At 43.6% G+C, this 18,461-nt stretch overlaps 1 protein-coding gene across 2 annotated transcripts in view; it reads left to right on the top strand.

Moving 5' to 3' along the window:
- Positions 1 to 18,461, top strand: part of LOC132026653 (S-adenosyl-L-methionine-dependent tRNA 4-demethylwyosine synthase TYW1-like) — a 200,409-nt gene that overhangs the window by 35,757 nt on the left and 146,191 nt on the right. The window lies entirely within an intron of this gene.

Raw genomic sequence — 18,461 nt, 5'->3', positions numbered from 1 at the left:
CTGGTAAGTTCACTGTGTCCATGTCTAGCCAGCAGCGCCCCCCACAGCCAGGAACGGTTGTTCTAGTTGCTGTCGCTTGTTTGGTTTTGCCTGTTCTAGAATTTTCATACGAATGGAATCATAATGTGTATTTTTTGGCAAGTGGATTTTTAAACTCAACGTAATGTTTCTGAGGGTCGTCCGTGTTGTAGTACATGTCAGTGATTTATCCGTTTTTATTGCTGGGTACTGTTCAATAATGTGGAAGTACCACAGTGTCTAATTTGTTGAAAGGCAGTGGCTTGCTTTCAGTGTTTGGCTATTAGGACTAAAACCGCCATGATCCCTCTTATGCAACACTTTGTTACGAACATATATTTTGGTTTCCTTTGGGTCCACACCCCAAAGTGGGGACTGCTAGGTCGTAGGGTAGGTATATATTTTACCTTTGTAAGAAACTCCCAATCTATCTTCAGTGTGGCTGTCCTGTTTCATACTTGGATTGGCAATTTCTGAAAGTTCCAGTTGGAACATGATCTCACCAGCCTGTGGTATTGAAAGTCTTTTTAATTTTAGCCATTCTAGTGAGCGTAAAGTGCTATCCGTGTGTCTTTAATTTGCATGTTGCAGGCGACTACTGATGACGAGGTGTGCCTTTTTTCATGTGCACTTGGGCTGTTCTATTTGTGAAGTGTCTGTTGTCCGAATTGGGTTGTTTAACATCATATTGTTGATTTGTAGGAGTCCTTCCTGTTGTGGAAATGAGTCGTTTCCTCCAATATGCACTGTGAACAGTTTCTCCTAATCTGCAGCTCCCTTTCTACATCTCCCAAGTGGTATCTTTTGAAGTCTTAAATTTGAATAAAGTCCAATTTGTCTTTTTTTTTTAATGGTTAGTACATTTTGTTTCTTTTAGTTTTTTGTTTGTTTAGTGTTTTTTATATATTAAGGAATCTTTGCCAACTTCAAAGTCACAGAGATACTGTGTCTTTTTTTTGTTTGTTTGTTTGTTTTGTGGAAGCTTCTTATATAATTTAAACTATGTTTTAGGTCTTTGATTTCACCTTGAATTGATTTTTATGAGTGGCGTGGGACACAGGTCAAGACTCACTCCTTTACCTGCCCCCATGCGGATATTGAAAAGAATGTCCTTTAACCATTGCATTACTTTGGGCCTTTGTAAAATATCAGTCATTGTCTATGGGTAGCCCCATTTCTGGGCTCCTTATTCTGGTCATTGGTGTCTTTGTCTATTCTTTGGTAATACCACATTGTCTTAATAACTGTGGCTTTGTAATAAATCTGAAATTACGCAGTGTAAGTTCTCTGTCCTGTTTTTGTTTTTGTTTTGTTTTTTAATTTCCAATATAGTTTCCACCCCTCTGGGTCTTTTGCGTTTCCATATAAATTCTAGAATCACCCTATGAATTTCTGTTGTGTGCATTTATTCTATCTCCTCGGATTCTGTGTTTGTCTCTTTGGCATCCGTTCGTCACAGGGCCAGTTAGATTAACTATATTTTCTTATTTTGTGTATCCTCCGTGCTCCGGCTTTTGGGGGCCTTACCGACCTGGGGAGAAACTGTCCCTCCCAGGGCCAGCTAATTCCTAAAGATCCCAACAGCCTTCCTGACGTATGCCTTTCATGTGCAAATCACCCAGTCCGGAATCTTCAGCCTTCAGTTACCTCCTTATCTGACTCACACACCAGGCCAGTATTTTCCCTGTGCTGCATTATCCCAGGGCCAGGTACAGGAGGAGGAGAGACAGGCGCCTGAATTATTCAAATAAGCCAGTCCTGCATTGTTTACCCTGTCCTGGCTTGCCTTTCCACAGAAACCCCAGTAAAAGTTCTGGCCTCGGCTTTCCCCTCTGTCCTCTCTCTGCCTCCTGAGCAAACCTGCTGCTTCTCTGTCACCCTGGGTGGTGCGGGTGCCCCCTTGTCTTGAGAGATGTAAGCAGTGTCTCCTTTCGTTGGCAGTGGCCTTTCCAGGTTGGCTGGCACTCAGTCACTTCCATAAATTCAAATCCCATGGGTCCAAGAAAGATGACATTTTTTTTTTTTTAAAGATTTTATTTATTTACTTGAGAGAGAGACAGTGAGAGAGAGCATGAACGAGGAGAAGGTCAGAGAGAGAAGCAGACTCCCCATGGAGCTGGGAGTCTGATGCGGGACTCGATTCCAGGACTCCAGGATCATGACCTGAGCCGAAGGCAGTCGTCCAACCAACTGAGCCACCCAGGCGTCCCGAAAGATGACATTTTTAAACAGCTTTATTGAAATATAATTTACCTGTCATACAGCTCCCGCATTTAAAGTGCACAGTTGAATGGGTTTTAGTATATTCACGGGGCTGTGCAAATAGTATCACTGTCTGACTTTAGAACCGTCTGGAAGAACTCGTGCACCCAGTAACCGTCTGTCTTCATTCTACCTTCTCCCAGCCTTAAAGCCCCACCAGTCTCCTTCTGTCTTCATAAATTCCCCTCACCTGGACGTTCGCACATTACGTGGCCTTCTCTGTCTGGCTTCTCCCATTTAGCATCATGTTTTCAGGGTGCATGCGTGTGATAATATATATCGGTATTCCGTTCCTTTTTATGGTCGGTAATAGTCTGTGTATAGCTATCACCCATTTTGGTGTTGTCCGTCCGTTGGTGGACGTTTGGTTTGCTTCCACTTTTTGGATATTATGAATGATGCTTCTGTGAACATCATTATATGTACAAGTTTTTATGTGGACGTGTTTTTTTGTGCTTTGGTTATATACCTACGAGTGGGATTTGTGGGTCATGGTTACTATGTTTAAATCGTTTGAGGGACTGCAAAACTATTTTCCAAAGTGGCTGTACCATTATATTTTATATTCCCACCGGCACTGTGCGAGGGTCCCAGTTTCTCCCCAACCTGCTAACGTTTGTTCTTTTCCCTCTTTTTGAGTGTAGTCGTCCTCGTGGGTGTGAAGTTGTTACCCCGCCGTGATTTTGATTTGCATTTGCTTTTCCCTTAAGGACAAACGTCGTTGACTGTTTGTGTACTTATTGGACATTTGGGAATCTTCTTCGGAGAAGTGTCTGTTCGGATCCCTGACCATTTTAACGTTAGGTTCTTTGCCTTCATATTGTTGGGCTGTAAGAGTCGTTTATGTCTTCTGGATGCTAGTTTGCTTTTTTTTTTCCTAAGGTTTTATTTTATTTGAGAGAGAGCGAGAAAGAGTGTGAGAGCATGAGCAGGGGAAGGGCAGTGGGGTGCCGACTCTCCACCGTGCAGGGAGTCCGGTGCGTGCTGGGCTTCATCCCAGGACCCTGGAATCATGGACCTGATCTGAAGGTGGTCGCCTAACCGACTGAGCCACCCAAGTGCCCCAGGATACTTGTTCTTCATCTCACGTATGGTTTAACTCTCCCACTGCTGCTGGCGGCCGCGTCGCCCGGAGCGGAGTTGCTGTAGGCCTCCGGTAGCAGGGCTTCCGGTGTCGCAGGACCTCCACTGCCGTCTTCCGGGCCTTCTCTCAACCTGGCTTGTCCCCATAAAGAGTATTGCCCACAGAGATCTATGCTTGCGGTTTTGGTTAGCCCACACCTGGCCGTTTTGAATAAAACCAGACTTTCTTCTCCAGGCATGCTTGGCTTTTTATGTTCTCTATTCCTGTTCTTAAAAATTTCTACCCTCAGTTCACACTACTGCCTCCTGAAGTCTGTCTTTTACTTTGCCTTTCTGTGTGTCCTGTGACTCCTGCCTCATCTTGTACCTGGCGGGGAAGCAACCTTTTGTCTTCCCCTCTCTCCCGAATGGCCCTGCCCTCGATGTCATAGTCCATATGTGACCTTTGCTTGGTGCCTCAGTGCGTTGATGGCCCTTCTTAATAAGGAGCCTGCTGCCCTAGCCTCTGTGTTTCGGAATATTCTATCTTCTCAGCATTCCTCTGAGCCGTTTTTAGTGCTGTCTGCTCCTTAGTCCTGTGCTACTGCCTATGAATATTTGAGAAACTCTTCTACCTTTTTTCATTGCTGCTTTTCTGCCTTCACCCTTAGGGGCAGGAACATTCTGGTGACACTTCCGACACTCTCTGTCATTCAGCATATCCTTGTGTGCAACTGTCTTTTTTCTTTTTTTAAACCCTTTTAACATCCAGTATTTGTCTCTTCCAATCCAGTGATTTTCAGTAATGTCAGACTCAGTGCTTTCTGCTTATAACCAGTGTTTTATAATTCCCTTTTACTATTCTAGATTAAATTCACAGATTTACAAATATAATTTCATGTACGTAATTAAAAAAGTCAGTGTTCTGTTCTAGCTGTGATGTAAGGACAGAGAAAAGGAAGTACTTTATATTAAAATAGTTTGTATTTCTTACAAGATGCTTAGGCACTACTTTGTTAGAAGGCATAGTAAAATAGGAGCTACTTCTACCTGCTTATAATGGACGAGTTAAGAGTGAAGAGAGAGAAACAGAGGTTATTCTGTATAAGAGGTAACAGCAAGCCAGAATTATTTAGGTATAATAACAGAGAGAGGAAAATGACCCTAATCGAAATAGGGCTGCATACCCATCAATTGTAGACTATCAAATTAGAAAAATGAAAAATGTAGATGTACCTGTGAATGAGTGGTATCTCATTTGTGAGTGTTGAGAAAGAAAAGTTTTCTGTGTTGTCATTTGGGAGGAGCGGAGGCAAACTGTCATAGAAAATTCCTGCCTTGAAATTCCACATCTTGTCGAGAGCCACAGCCTGTGTCCAGTTTGTAACAAAATCCTTCAAGAGTCAGTAGGAAGAGGATGAGCTGGAAGCAGAAAATGTAGTAAGAGTGGCCGAGAAGACGGTGCTGGACCTCTGGTGACAGGCTCAGAGTAAGATTTTAAAATGGCCGGCACCCCCCCCCTCAAATAAGTTTAATTTCAAATAATTATTGCAAGATAGATACCTGGCCTTATGCCATAGAAACTAACAATGTGTAAGATGACCGTCATCATTTTAAAACAGCTTTGATTCGTGAGAATCCTGCATTTCACGCGTCTGTTATTTAATATTTGGTGCTAAGTCTACCAAGACCATCTTGCGTCTCTCCTGTAATGCATCTGTCAGTGACCCTACAGATAACACAGATGCAGGTGTTTTGCTGGTGACTTAAATATTAGAAAACTGCATTATTTTCTATGCCACGGTTTTTCAAAATGTTGAAATTTCTTGGAGAAAGTTTTGCACTAAAGAGAGTGTTCTCAGGGCGCCTGGGTGGCTCAGTGGGTTAAGCTGCTGCCTTCAGTTCAGGTCATGATCTCAGGGTCCTGGGATCGAGCCCCACATCGGGCTTTCTGCTCAGCAGGGAGCCTGCTTCCTCCTCTCTCTCTCTGTCTGCCTGCCTCTCCGACTACTTGTGATTTCTCTCTGTCAAATAAATAAATACAATATTTTAATAAAAAAAAAAAGAGAGTGTTCTCTTTTCTTCCTTTTTTCGATTTTATTTACTTGTCAGAGAGAGAAGGTGCAAGCAGGGGGAGCAGCAGGCAGAGGAGGAAGCAGGCTCCCCACTGAGCAGGGAGCCCGATGTGGGACTCGATCCCAGGACCCTGGGATCATGACCTGAGCTGATGGCAGCCGCTTAACTGACTGAGCCACCCAGGTGTTCCAAGAGTGTTCTTTTTTTTTTTTCAATTTCTAAAAAATTTACATGGTAGCTGTGTTCCTAGAAAATTCAGTGTTTGTTAAAATTGTATAGAAAATATTAGCAAAATGAAGTTGGAATCTAGGTTCAGATCGTTATGGTCAGATTTTTCACAATTATGGAGGTCTGGTGAGGCATTTGAAAGGAAGTAGAACCCACCTTTTCTGTGGGGTTTATCCTTCCGCTTGCTTATTGCTAGTGCCTCCCAAACACGTCAGTAACAACAGTATTTCCACCAGTTTCCACACCCCCATCGGGGCGCTGGCTCCGCCGAGAACCGCTGTCCCAGGGCATTTTCACGGCTGTCCTCCCAGGTTCGGGTTTTCTCGAGCACTGACTGCATCTAGTTTTTTCTCCTCTAGTAGCAGCTTCCAGGGAGCCCTCCTGCTCTGCCTGGCCCGTCCACTTACCTGACGTTAACCAGGTTGGTGCCCGGAGCGAGCTTCTCTGCTCGCTGCCCCCTTCTCGGGGTGGGGGGTCACGGTTGCTCTCCGGTACCGGTCCGGGCGTGTACTAGGCGTCTTGAACTTAGCATATCAGATACCGAATTCTGATTCTCATCCCGACTCTGTTTCCCTCAGTCTTTACTGTCAGTTAATGGTGGTTCTGTTGTTTGCTCGGGTCGGAACTGGGGGTGGGGGTCATTTTTCCTCCCCTGCTTTTCCCTCCGTCCTACTTCTCGTCCCCAAGCAAATTTTCTTTTCAGATATATCCGGAAAGTGACTGCTTTTCACCCCTCATACTGCTCTGCCTCGGTGCGAGCCACTGTCCTGGGTTCCTTGTGCTATTTCAGGGATGTTAGTGCCGTTCTTGGTTTCACTCTCGTCTGTTCCCAGATAGATCACATCCTGTCACTTTCCAGGCGTTCCCGTCTCCCTCGCAATAAAAGCCCGAGTCCTTCCTGTGGCCTCCCAGGCCCCGTGCGATCTGGTCTTCAGAGCTTCAGTCCCACCACGCTCGCCTCCCGGTGGTCCCCTGAACGCACCGAGCTGGGGCTCGTCCCGGCTCTGCTCTCGGCTGCGCCCCTAGATCTCGGCCCCGGGGAGCTTCTCAGAGCGGCCTGTGCTGCCTGCGGTTCCCCGGCGCGCTCCCTGCCGTTTACTAGATTGAGCCTTCCACGAGAGTTCACGAGCCTTCGCCCCACTCGTCCTCGCAGCACCCCCGACCTGCGAGTCTGTTTTTCTTTCCGGTAGCGGGAGTGGAGCCTGGTGTGTGATAATCCCGCGGTCGACGTTTGTTAGATCAGAGGGTAGTGGAGCAAAGCCCCGAACCCGAGAAGGAGCCTACTTCGTATCGTTTTGACCCGCTTGCTCAACGTCTCCTTCTCTTGTAACCTCGTGCACGGTGGGCAGCTGCTCCCCCCGGGGGTCTCCACCCGCCCGGACCCTGCCCGTCGTGGTGGTCAGGAGAACGGACCCGCCTTGGGAATTGTAGTGAGAACGATTTAATAAAGGAAATGAACTAAATACTTACAGAGCCATTGAGAGGCCTGCGGGGGTGAAGGTCAGAGAGAATTGCTTCTGGCTTTGAGGAGGTCGGAAGGCGCTGGCCTCAGAGGACACGGCTTGTGACCCGAGCGCCGCAGCACGGCAGCGAATGTTCCCGGGAGCCCGCTGGGGAGCCGCTGCAGACCCGGTGTGTGCGGTCGGCCCTCGTGCCTCCAGCGGCTGCCGGAGAGGAGGCATAGTCCCTCCTTCTTGTCTTCTGAGTCTTGCGTAAGTGCGTCTCCTTGGAGGGTTCCTTCAGACCAGGGAGTCCGAGAAGTGTGGTGCGGGGCTGCCGGCCCCTGCTTGCTCCCCGGAGCAGTAGCACGAACGGATCACTGACTTCGCCTGGTGTGTTGCGGAGCTGCGGCTGCTGCGAGGGAGGCTGCGCTCGCTCACCTGCTCCTCGAGAAGGGGGAGCACCGTTCCGGGATCTCGGACCTGAGGATGCAATTACAAGGCTACCTGTCGCTGGCCTGCCTTCTGGAAGTAGCTGGAGGAGCGGGGGAGGATGGTCTGCCTAGTCTGCCTAGTCTGCCTAGTCTGCCTAGACACAACCGTCCTCGCTGGCACCTGCTCACCCACTGTGGCACCCACTGTGCCACACAGTATGGCACGCCGGCCGCGTACCCCGCACCTAACTCCTTCCTGCTGCCTGGCCGCCTGCTGCCTGGCCGCCTGCCCAACACAGCCGCCAACCCCCTGGGGCTTTCGAACTTCTGAAATGTGGCTGGTGAGACTAAAGAATTGAATCTTAAATTTTATCGACTCTGAATTCATTTAAACCTCAATAGCCACGCACGACTAATCGCTACTGCATTGGGCGGGCAGTTCTAGACCTTTCCGTCGCCCTTCCTGACTCCCTAAAGGAGCTTTCCTTGTTTCTCTCATAAACGGGAAGTAGCTTCGACCACTCCTGATTCCAAAGCCGTTTCTTTGCGTCTCTCTGAAAGCAGTTCTCCGTTTCTCATTCATAACACAAATGGTGTGCACAGGACACTGAAATGTGTGTTCAGATTCATGTCAAACATCGTCATTTACTGTTGTGGAGGCACTGTCCATGCGTTGTAGAAAATGGGAAAATCGGGGAGAGATAAAAACCAAGTAAGACATCCTTTCACCACAGGCGCGGCACTATGTGATTAATTAATTACATTGATACACCTTAATCTATCAGCTTTCCGTGTACCTGTGTTCGTTTTAGCCCGCATGAGCTCGTAGTATATATATGATGAAATCACACCATTTTATGGCCTGTTTTTTCCTGGCGGAGAATCTCTAGTTTACAGTAAATCTACATCTGATCTCATACCCACACACACATACCCACACACTCATATTTCCCGAATTAGCCCCCAAATGACAATTAGACCTGCGATTCCTCCTGCTTCATCTGGTTTTGTCTATGACGTTTTTTATTTAAATGACACTGGCTTGTTTAATTAGGCTAATTTTGCACAACATTCAACCTTCCAGATTTATCTGGTTGTTTCTTTATTTTGGGGTTATATTTAAAAAAAAATTTTATTTAAATACAATTTAGGTAACATATGCTATGATTATTAGTTTCAGGGGTAGAATTTAGTGATTCATCAGTTGCATAGAACACCCAGTGCTCCTCACATCCAAGTGCCTCCTTAATGCTCATCACCCAACTGCCCTATCCCTGCCCTTCCCCCTCGAGCAACCCACTGTTTGTTTGCTAGAGTTAAGAGTCTCTTGTGGTTTGCTTCCCTCTGTTTTCCCTTCCCCTGTGTCCATCTGTTTTGTTTCTTACATTCCATAGATGAGTGAGATCATATGGTATTAGTCTTTCTCTGACTGACTTATTCACGTAGTATAATACTAGTTGTGTCCACATCATTGCATGCAAACGGCTAGATTCATTCATTTTGATGGCTGTGTAATATTCCGGGGTGTGTGTGTGTGTGTGTGTGTGTGTGTCTCTCTCTCTCTCTCTCACACACATTTATATACCACATCTTCTTTATCCAGTCATCTGTTGATGGACAGCTGGGCTCTTTTGTGGACATTTGCTCATTGTGGACACTGCTGCTATAAACATTGGGGTGCAGGTGCCCTTTTGAACCAGCATTTTTGTATCCTTTGGATAAATACCTACTAGTGCAATTGTTGGGTCGTAGAGTAGCTCTATTTAACTCCATACTGCTTTCCAGAGCGGCTGCACCAGCTGGCATTCTCACCAGTAGTGTATCCTCACCAGCATCTGTTATTTTCTGAGTTAATCTGAGCCATCCTGACAGTGTGAGGTGGGATCTCATTGTGGTTTTGATTTGTATTTCCCTGATGCTGAGTGATGTGGAGCACTTTTTCTCAACAGTGGTCTGTTCACCATTTGTATGTCTTTGCAGAAATGTCTGTTCATGTCTTCTGCCCGTTTCTTGACTGGATTCTTTGTTTTTCGGGTGTTGAGGCTAATAAACTCTTCATAGATTTTGGATACCAGCCCTTTATCTGATAAGACATTTGCAAATATGTTCTTCCATTCCATAGGTTATCGACTATTTCCATTGTTCTGCAAAGCTCTTTGTCCCGACGGAGTCCCAGTAGTCCATTTTTGCTTTGCTCTGTCTAGCAAGAAGTTGCTGTGGCTGAGGTCAAAGAGGTTGCTACCTGAGTTCTCCTCCAGGATTTTTTTTCCCCATTGAGGATGATATTCTCTGTGGGTCTTTTATATATGGCTCTTGTGATATTGACGTATTTCCCTCTATCCCTCCATGGTGGAGAGTTTTTATCAAGAAAGGACACTGTATTTTGTCCAATGCTTTTTTGCATCTGTTGAGAGGATCATACGGTTCTTTTTCTTTCTTTTATTTATGTGGTATATCATATTGATTTGTGGATGTTGAATCACCCCTGCAGCCCAGGAATAAATCCCACTTGGTCATGGTGAATAATCCTTTTAATGTGCTGTCAGATCCTATTAGTTGGTATTTGGGTGAGAATTTTTACATCCATGTTCATCAGCAATATTGGTCTCTAATTCTCCCTTTTAGTGGGGTTTGTGTCTGGTTTTGGAATCAAGGGAACACTGGCCTTATCGAATGAGTTTGGAAGTTACGCTTCCATTCCTATTTTGTGGAACAGCTTCAGAAGAAAAGGTATTAATTCTTTAAACGTTTGGTAAAATTCCCCTGGGAAGCCATCTGGCCCTAGACTCTTGTTCGTTGGGAGATTTTTAATTACTGATTCAACTTCTTTGCCGGTTCTGGGTCTTTTCAAATTTTCCTTTCTTCCTCTTTCTTTTCAGTTTTGGTAGTTGATATGTTTCTAGGAATTTATCCATTTCTTCCAGTTTGCCCAGTTTGTTGGTATAAAATTGCTCATAATATTCTTCTAGAATTGTTTGTATTTCTTTGGTAATGGTTGGGATCCCTCGTCTTCATTCATGATTTTATTTATTTGGGTCCTTTTTCTTTTCTTTTTAATGAGGCTGGTTAGGGGTTTATCAATCTTACCGTTCTAAAGAACTGGCTCCTAGTTTTGTTGATCTGTTCTTCTTCTTTTTTTTTTTTTTTTTCATTTCTATGTATAATTGTTGCTTTAATCTTTATTATTTCTCTTCTCCCGTTGGATTTAGGTTTTATTTGCTATTCTTTTTCCAGCTCTTTTAGGTGTAGGGTTAGGTTGTGTATTTAAGACTTTCCTTGTTTCTTGAGAAAGGCTTGTATCGCTATATCCTTACCACTTTGGATTGCCTTTGCTGCATCCCAAAGGATTTGAACTTGCTCTGTTTTCATTCTCACTTGCTTCCATGTATTTTTTAAAGTTTTCTTTAATTTCCTGGTTGACCCATTCATTCTTCAGTAGGATGTTCTTTAACATCCATGTATTTGTGGTACTTCCAATTTTTTTCTTGTGATTGGCTTGAAAATTTATAGCACTGTGCTCGGAAGATATGCATGATATGATCTCAGTCTTTTGCTACCAGTTGAGACCTGATTTGTGACCCAGTATGTGATCTGTTCTGGAGAATGTTCCATGAGCACTTGAGAAGAATGTGTATTCTGCTGCTTTAGGGTGAGGTGCTCTGAACAAATCTGTTGAGTCCATCTGGTCCAGTGTGTCATTCAAAGCTCTTGTTTCTTTATTGATCTTCTGCTTACATGATCTGTCCATTGCTGTGAGTGGGGTGTTAAAGTCCCCTACTATTACTGTATTAATATCATGGGTTTCTTTAGTTTTGTTATTAATTGGCTTATATATTTGGCTGCTCCCAAGTTAGGAGCATAAATATTTACAATTGTTAGATGATCTTGCTGGATAGACCCTTTTATCATAATATAGTGTCCTTCATCTCTTATTACAGTCTTTGGTTTAAAAATTAGTTTGTCTGGGGGTGCCTGGGTGGCTCAGTTGTTAAGCCTCTGTGTTCAGCTCAGGTCATGATCCTAGGGTCCTGGGATCAGGCTCTCTGCTCAGTAGGGAGTCTGCTTCTCCCTCTCCCACAGCTGCTCCCCCGCTTGTGTTCTCGGTCTTTTTGTCAAATAAATAAGCAATATTTTTAAAAACACAAAAAGTTTCTGCACAGCAAAGGAAGCAATCAACAAAATTAAAAGACCGCTTACTGAATGGAAGAGGATATTTGCAAATAACATGTCTGCTAAACATTAGTATCCCAAATGTATAAAGAACTTAAAGAACTAAACACCAAAAAACCCCCAAATAATCCAATCAAAAATTAGGCAGAAGACACGCACAGACATTTCTGCAAAGAAGACATCCAGATGGCCAACAGATACATGAAAAGGTGCTCAACATCACTTACCAGGGAAACATAATCAAAACCACAATGAGATATCACTTCATACATGTCAAAATGGTTAAAATAAAAAAAAAATGCAAGAAACGGCAAATGTTGGCAAGGATGTGGAGAAAAAGGGAATCCTCGTGCAGTTTTGGTGGGAATGCAAAGTGGGGCAGCCACTGTGGAAGACCGTGTGGAGGTTCCTCAAAAAGTTAAAAATAGAGCTACCCTGTGATCCAGTAAAGGCGCTCTTGGGTATTTACCCAAAGAATGCAAAAACTCTGTTTTGAAAAGATGTATTTGTCTTATGTTTATTGCAGCATTATTCACTATAGCCAGATTATGGAAACAGCCCAAGTGTCCATCCACTGATGAATGGGTAGAGATTGTGATGTATATCTGTCGTGGAATATTACCCAGCCATAAAAAGAATGAAATCTTGCCATTTGCAACAACATGGGTGTATCTCGAGGGTGTTATGCTGAGTCAGATAAATGAGTCAGAGAAAGACAGATACTGTATGATTTCATCCAGATAGAATTTAAGAAGCAAAACAAAGAGTAAACAACAAAACAGACACTTAAATACAGAGAATGAATTGGTTGCTGGGGGGAGGCGGGTGACTCAGGAGAAAGTACTTACTGTGATGAGCACTGATAATCACTGTCGAAGCACAGTAGTGTCCACTGAAACTAACAGAGCACAGTTTGCTCATGTAGTGAAAATATATATACGTATTGGAGATACATTTCTCTAGCCTTTTCTCAACTTCATTAAACTACTGTGTTTTGGTTTTTTGGGGTTTTTTTTTTTTTTTTTTTTTTTTTTTTTTTTGGTAATACCATTTATAGTACTTGTCTGAGAATACATATTTAGACTTTATATAATAATATTTTCAGTTTTGTTATTTCTTCTGTGTTAATTGGTATCATTATTCTCTAAAGAAGAATTTGTTTTTCTTATTAACTGTGGGTATTTGGTTACTCAGAAATATAGTTCCTATTGGCAAGTGAGGGTAAATGCTTAATTTATTTTAGGTACCAGTTCTCAAAGTGTTGTTATTTTACTCGCTGCCTCAAATGGTAACAAATTTTCTTCTCTGTTTTTGAATGCTATTATGTTATTTTCTTCAATTCAGCCCATCACAGTCATTTTCTTTGTTGGACCTAAATTTTCCCAGTTTGTCTGGAGGGAACTTTTCTAGCTGACTCCTGGGTCTCTCTTCTCCCCCCCCCCCCCACTCTCCTTTATTTATTTATTTATTTAAGATTTTATTTATGTATTTGACAGACAGAGATCACAAGTAGGCAGAGAGGCAGGCAGAGAGAGAGAGGAGGAAGCAGGCTCCTCGCTGAGCAGAGAGCCCGATGTGGGGCTCGATCCCGGGACCGGGAGATCATGACCCGAGCTGAAGGCAAAGGCCCTGCCCACTGAGCCACCCAGGTGCCCCTCCCCTTTAAGTTAAAATATTTTCCACATTATTGAAGTATGATCGGCATACGAGGAATTGTATATGGCATGTAAATTTTGATGAGTTTTGACAGAGATACGTACTGATGAAACTGTCATCCAAATGAAGGTAGTGAGCACCCCCAGGGCTCCTTGTTGTTTGTGATCCGTCTGTCTCTTTATTTATCTCCAGGAAACCACGGGTTTGCTTTCTGTGTATATAAGTGTGTATTTTCCAGAATTTAATAGAGTTACACATTGTGTTCTCCTTTTGATCTGGCTTCATTCATTTGGCATGATTACTGGGTTCTTCCATGTTTTTGTGTGAATCGATATTTCATTTCTTCCTGGATCTTTTCCGTTATATAGATAGGTCACTACTTATTCTTTCACTTGTCAACGGACATATGGACTGTTTCTAATTTTTTTGCTATTGTATTTGCTCCTATGAAGTCAGTGCTGTGAACCTCCTGTACAGTCTTTGGCATAACACTCATTTTTCTTGGGTGTACACCTTGACATGGAATTGCTTAAGCATATGTTGAGATTTAGTAAGTATTACGGATAGTTTTCCAAAGTAGTTGAACTCTCATTTCAGTTTTAACATTAGTTTTCAGTTGATTTGATTATATAATTGGAACACTTTTTCCCCCTCAACAAAAATCTTGGTTTTTGGTATTACATGATTTCTTACTGCTGTTAAAGCTACGGGTGTGGTTCTTAAAGCGTGATTTGCAGATCCTGTGGAGTCCCAGAGATCAAAACTGTTTTCATCATAATAACGCTGTGATGTTACTTGTCTTTTTTGCCATGTGGACATTTGAACTGTGATGGTACAAGAGCAGTGGTGGTTAAGAAAGTGGACTTCTCAGTGTGGACTAAGGCAGCAAACCAAACTGTACTGGTAGTCAAGGTACAGTCACTCTTTTTAAAAAAATTTTGTCAATTATACTTAAGAATTACCTTGATAAAGTAGGAGAAATTAGAACTTTTTATTTAAGATCTCTACCTTTGAATACCCGCCTTTTTACGGGTACGAAGAACTGGGGAGATGCATAGAGCGCTTGGGTTGTGCACTGGAGTTAAGTCGCTTTAGGAAAGCAGTGTTCCAGGTCGGCTGCGGGTTGCTGTGTCCACGGAATGCCATTTTAACATACAAAAACAACGAAGAATGGTTATTCAGGCTTAGGTATTTGGCCAACGGCTTTTGTTTTTGATTTTTTTAAATAATCAAAATGATCCTGATATTTCAAGGAAAGCCATTAAAAGTATTTATTGCCAGTAATAAATTTGAGCCTTAACATGAAAACTAGAATTTTATTATTCTATTTATTTATTTATTTATTTATTTTAAAGATTTTATTTATTTATTTGACAGAGAAATCACAAGTAGATGGAGAGGCAGTCAGAGAGAGAGAGAGAGGGAAGCAGGCTCCCTGCCGAGCAGAGAGCCCGATGCGGGACTCGATCCCAGGACCCTGAGATCATGACCTGAGCCGAAGGCAGCGGCTTAACCACTGAGCCACCCAGGCGCCCCCAAAACTAGAATTTTAGAAAACTTCTATTAATGTCATAAGTTTGGCAGTTTCCCAGTACTTACAAGGTCAATGAAGAGATCAATTCTGATATTAAAAAGTGTGATTTTTAAATACTACGTAATGAAATGTGCCAATATTTGGAAGATCTGCCTAACCTTGTGAACCTTTGTTTTCCAGTACATGATGCTGTAAGAGCAAATTCAAAGTGCAAGATAGACCAATAGATTTTACTGTAACAAAGTATGAGAAGTTCATTAATATTTCCAGATTCCATAATGCAGTCCATTTTTTAAATGAAACTTGTGGACTTGTGGTATAGTATCAAAGTAGAACCTTCACAATTTTCTGAAAAAGCTATTAAAGCACTCCTTTTTGTCCAGCTGAGTGTCTTTGTGGGGCTGGATTTTGTTCATATACTGTAGCCAAAACAATGTTATTATCTTAAATGAACTAATGTAAAGATAATTTAAACATTTCTTGGTTCTGATTTCTATCATGTTAAGATTGATTGATACAAACCACATATATGAGAGTTCTTTGGGATCCTCCATAATTTTGAGGAAGAGAAAAAGATTCATAGTAGCTCCTTCTGTCAGTAGAGTTCATCTCATTAAGAACATACATTCCAAATAATTTGTTCTAAAGTTCTTTGCAATAAATTATATGTCTGTGTGACTATGGTAGTAATTCGATCTTTGTTAATATATATCAATTAGATTTCAGTGTAAAATTTTTAAAAAACATTTTTTTAGTAGATTAATAAGCTTTTATGTTTTCCAAGGTAAACTTTTTAGTATTATATAAAAAACACATATACAGGGGTGCCTGGATGGCTTAGTTGGTTAAGCATCTGACTCTTGATTTTTTTTTTAAAGATTTTATTTATTTATTTGGCAGAGATCACAAGTAGGCAGAGAGGCAGGCAGAGAGAGAGGGGGAAGCAGGCTCCCCGCTGGGCAGAGAGCCCGATGCGGGACTCCATCCCAGGACCCTGAGACCATGACCTGAGCCGAAGGCAGAGGCTTAACCCACTGAGCCACCCAGGCGCCCCCGACTCTTGATTTGGGCTCAGGTCATGATCTCAGGGTCGTGGGATTGGGTCCTGTAGCAGCCTCAGTGCTCAGTAGGGAGTCTGCTTGAGATCATCATTTCTCTAACTCCCTCTGCACTTCCCCTTGTGTGTGTGCACTCTCTGTCAAATAAATCTTACAAAAAAAAAAAAAAGATACACAATGAAATCAAAATGATTCAGTTTTCCTCTGGATCACTTAGCACAGAATATGGTAATCATATATTAAGTAAACATATATTAAATACCTAAAATCAGTATATTTGCCTGTCTACCCAGAGAGCTGCAGTAATCACCATATATTAAAAGGATTTTGTTATAATAAGCCAAAAATTGATCTAGAGCTATTAGCCGCTATATTGAGTGTGAAAGCTCTTTGAAAACTAATGAATTGTGATGTGAGGCATTTCTGCCTTCAGACTAGGCGTGAACGTAATTAGTATAAACGATGTCGGAGTCTACGGACTGGGGAGCCTTCAATGAACCATGACTCAGTGTCCACACTCTTGTAGGCCTTTCTTACAGGGCTCTGGGGGCAGTTGTGTGACCTGCTTGGGCTGATGGCCCATTAGCCCATCTGGCTACTGGCCAGCAGAGCCCAGCGCCAGCAGAGGCTTGGTAAATGCGTGGACATCAAGTCATGTCCTTTTGGAAGGTTTCCCCTGAGCACCCAGCCGTCGTGCTGAGGGAAGCCCGTCTAGACCAGTGCAGTGAATGCGCAAGGCCTGTCCGCCAGGGTCGCATGTCAGATGTCTGCGTGAGGTCTTCCTGGGCGTGAGCCCCCGCTGAACCACGTCTCGCTGCGACTGCACCAGTGACTCCAGCACGCACCACAGGCGCTGGGAAGAGCCCCCAACTGACTCACGGAATTAACAGAGACAGTAAGAGATCGGTGTTGTGCTAAGCCACTGAATTGTGGACCAGCGTGTTAAGCAACAAGACGTACCTGAGACAGATGTACTGGCTACTTAGAAGGAAGTAGTCGTGGTTTGCTGCTGATCTGGTGGGTGTTAGATACCTTTGTGGCATCTGTCATCCCGCAGACAGGAGTTTAGATGGGGATGCTGAGAACAGCACAGGAAATGTGATTGATTCTTTTTTCAGTTCCGTGTCAGGGAGCATTTCCTTGAAAGCTTAAGGGCCCGGCAAGCATTCTGTCAAGTGCTCTTTGGCTTTGCTGTTTTCATTTTCTAAACCTCTGTCATCTGCATGGGTCCTGGCTGAAAGAAAGGAAGCGTGACTTTGTAAGGGGACTGAGGGGGCAGGAGGACGTGCCTTTTTGGTGGTCACTTTAACTGACAGTGTACTTTCCCGCCTCTACCACTGCAATCTGGAAAAGGTATATGTATCTGTCCTAAGTGTATACGTAAATATATTGTATATGCCACATGCCCTGCATCATAGCACGTCCGCTTTTCATTGTGAATGTGGCTTTATTACTGTTAAAACAGTGGTGGTATAGAAAAATCACACGTCACGTGTCCTGGGAGTAGGAGGTGTGACGCTGCTGTACCGCATTTGTCGCTCAGCAGACACGGTCTGTGCTGAGAGAGGTGCAGGCCAGGGGGATGTGAGAGAGGCCTGCTCTCGCCGATTCTGTTGTTCAGCTGGGCCAAAGGGTCTCCTGTCTCTTCCTTCGTTTGTCTTCTCCGGTTTCCCGCTACCCAGTCCCAAGTAGCACCAGTAAACCCAAGCCCAGATCAGTTGACTTGGTAATAGTCTTCATGTCCTTGCTGGGTTTTGGTGTCATTTTCTATCTGTCGTAGAGAGGAGAGTTCAGAACTCCAGCTCTAGTTGTGGACCCGCCTTTCTCATTTCAGTTCTATCCGTTCTGCTTCCCGTACGTTGCAGGTCTGATGTTCGGTGCGTGCACGTTTAGGGTGGTTATGTCTTGGTGAATCTGCCCTTTTCGCATATGTGATGTCCCTCGTCTTCTTTAGTGAGGGCTCTTGTCTGGAAGTTCAGTTGTCGGGTGTTAGCTTAGCCGTGCCAGCTCTCTGCTTGCATGCTGTCCTTGCCCTCTTCCTGCTTGAATCTCCTGGAGTCTGGCTCAGAGCCGGTGAGCTGGCAATGAATTCTCTTAGTTTTTCTTTACCTGAGGCTGTCCTATTTTGCTTTCATTCTTTGTTTGCAAGCATATGGAATTGTGGATTGACGGCCTTTCTTTGAGCACTTCAGAGCGACTGCTCCATTGTCTTCTGGTTTCATGGTTTCTGATGAAAAATCCCCAGTAATTCACATGATTGTTCCCTGCCGTGAGTTCTTCGAACACAGTAAGTTGTGGGGGAGGGAGTGTCTGTGCGTCTTACTGAAACGCTGAGCCACAAGTCAGTGGTGAAAAAGCACATTCTCAGCCTCGAGAATAGTGTGAGGCAGGATGCGCGGTGATGAGTTATGCAGATGGCCATTCCGAAAGCTGTCACATTCTGGTGAAAAAAGATAATCAGTGCTTAAACTTGTGATCTTACACTTAGTGAAAAGGTTCACAGGCGTTGTGGACGATGCTTTTC

Source organism: Mustela nigripes, chromosome 11 (assembly GCF_022355385.1).
Source record: "Mustela nigripes isolate SB6536 chromosome 11, MUSNIG.SB6536, whole genome shotgun sequence".
NCBI lineage: Eukaryota > Metazoa > Chordata > Mammalia > Carnivora > Mustelidae > Mustela > Mustela nigripes.
The sequence above is the reverse complement of the archived record's forward strand: the minus strand, read 5'-3'. Positions and strand labels throughout refer to the sequence as shown.